Source organism: Chelonoidis abingdonii, chromosome 11 (assembly GCF_003597395.2).
Source record: "Chelonoidis abingdonii isolate Lonesome George chromosome 11, CheloAbing_2.0, whole genome shotgun sequence".
Classification (NCBI taxonomy): Eukaryota; Metazoa; Chordata; order Testudines; family Testudinidae; genus Chelonoidis; species Chelonoidis abingdonii.
Genome location: NC_133779.1, coordinates 26,611,649 through 26,614,121, shown reverse-complemented (window position 1 = coordinate 26,614,121; position 2,473 = coordinate 26,611,649).

The following is a 2,473-nucleotide window of genomic DNA, read 5'->3' as shown; positions in this document are numbered from 1 at the left end:
CATGAAAGGACACAGAGAGAGTTTGAGTGAAAGTTGGCCAACACAGAGAGAGAAACCTAGGAGGACGAAAGAAATTCAGAACAGGCAGTCACCCTCATGGATCCAACTTTCTGCTAGGGAGCACACACCACTCCTGGCCAGAGAGAGGATCAGCCCTTGCAAATGGCAACATCATCTAACCTGAAGCCACAGCTAGTCCAGAAACCCACACCCAGGGAACGGGAAGTCCCTGCCTGGAGCCAGGAGGGCTGTGAGCAGAGCCCTTCCCAAACCAGATACACATCTCACTGACAGAGACGGTGCTTCCGTCCTCTCGAGCTCCTGACGTGAACTCTTGTGTCCCGGGTCTCGGCCTGGCCCCGCCCGCAACAACGCGGCACCCCCCAGTGTGGTGGGGGCTGCCAGGCGCCTGCTTCTCCCCTGACCTCGTCTCTACCCGGCCCGATCTGCCCCGCGGTGCTGCCCCCCTCGGGGGGGGGTTGGGTGGAGCCCTATGGAAATACGGGGGTGAGCAGGGCTGGGAGCAGGACTCCTGGGTTCTCCCCCCCGCTCGGGGAAGGGGGGCTAGGGGTTAGAGTGAGGGAGGGGCAGGGCTGGGAGCAGGACTCCTGGGTTCTCCCCCCAGCTCGGGGAGGGGCAAGGGTGAGAGCCAGGACTCCTGGGTTCTCCCCCATCTTGAGGAGGGGCAGGGCTGAGAGCCAGGACTCCTGGGTTCTCCCTCCAGCTTGGGGAAGGGGGGGCTAGGGGTTAGAGTGGGAGAGGGGCAGGGCTGAGAGCCAGGACTCCTGGGTTCTCCCCCAGCTTGGGGATGGGAGTGGAGGTTAGGGGGTAGAGTGGGAGGGAGTGGGAGGGATTGGGGGGTATCCTGCCCAAGGGGCAAGTCCAGGAGCTGGTGTTGGGCTGCAGGTCACTTGTGGGCCCCGAGTGTCCGATCTGGAAACAGCTGCCTGACCCCGCGCCCGGGGACTGCGCGTGGCTGGCAACCGTCTCCTTGTACCTGAGCATTATCCATACACCCCAGGGGTGTGAGCCCTGCACTCCCCAGTCAGTGCCTGGGGCACGGAGCCATGTGTACAAGTCATTCTCTGTGCGGGGATGTCAGTTAGTATCAACTTTACCGGTGCTTTTTCTGTAGCCTGTGGTAAAATGAGGCAATTAACTAGATGCGTTGATGGAAGTTCTCTGCGTGCCCTCAGGGGTACACGTACCCCTGGTTGAGAACCTCTGATGTAGGGGAACCCAGGCCCACCCCCCCCATTCTGACTTCCAACCCCGTACCCTGGGCAGCTGGTTCAGCTTTGCTTACCTTGCATCAGCCTCAAGTCAGCTTCACTGGGTCACCACGTTCCAGCATGGCCAGGTATCAGAGACAGGAAGTCTCCTCTCAGCTGTAAAAGCAGCAAGGGCTCCATGAGGGGTCTCACTCCTCTCTTCTCAGTGAACGATAGTATAAAGAATCATCATAATCAACCTAACCTGAGAGAATGATCACCCCAATCACTGAGTAGGACCCAAGAGCGAAATACAAAAAGGGAAGAGGAGAAACCCTACTGAACATCCTTACAACCTCTAACGATGGCAGCGAAACAGATTTATCGGCTACATAACCAAGAAACGGGATCTGCATGTGCTAGACCGTCAGTGAAAAACTCCACTCAATTCACAGCTGCCAGCAAAAAAGTTATCATAATAGGATTCATATAAGGAATGGCTGGAGAATAACCAACACATTGGTATAACCAAGCCAAGGGAAGTCTCCAGTACCAGCTGGACCATCACCTGCCTACTACATACAGCGCTTCACACAGGATATTTTAATTATCTGTAATCTTTGAGAACTGGGGAAGAAATGGGTCTACAAAAAGAACATTTGCAAAATGATGAGAAAGAACACACGTAAATGAAGAGATTATTTAAAGTGAGCAGTATCTGGACAAGTGGAATGTTCATAACATGACAGTGAATTAATTCCCCACACACACACCCAACCATTCAGCATGCGAGCAGGAGAAACTCCGACCCGACTACCCACACTAAATGACTACTCAACGAGCACTTTGGGAGGTGCTTATAAGAGGGTACGTGGAGGAGTGTGGAGCAGGAAACTCCCTGCAGGGGGAAGAGGCAGAAGCAGGGACAGCAGGTGACTGGCATTGGGTAGCAGTAGCCAGACTGCGTCACTGTCTGGACAGTCTCCATTGCGGACTTTTCCTCCTGTCCTCCTTCCTGCCAGCAGAGATGGCCACCCCCAGCCACCAGAGGCAGCTGTGTTCCATGGTGCAACTGGCATCCATTGATCAGGAGAAATTCCCAAAGAAAGGAAGAAGAAGTTTGCTCAGGTCAACGGGTGTGAAAAATATCCAAATCTGAGATTGATTAAAATTAACATTCGAGAATTAATGAGGAAAATGGGGCAGAATCGAAAGGAGATATCAGAAAGTGTTCATAATCTGCTCCACACACCAACGCCCTC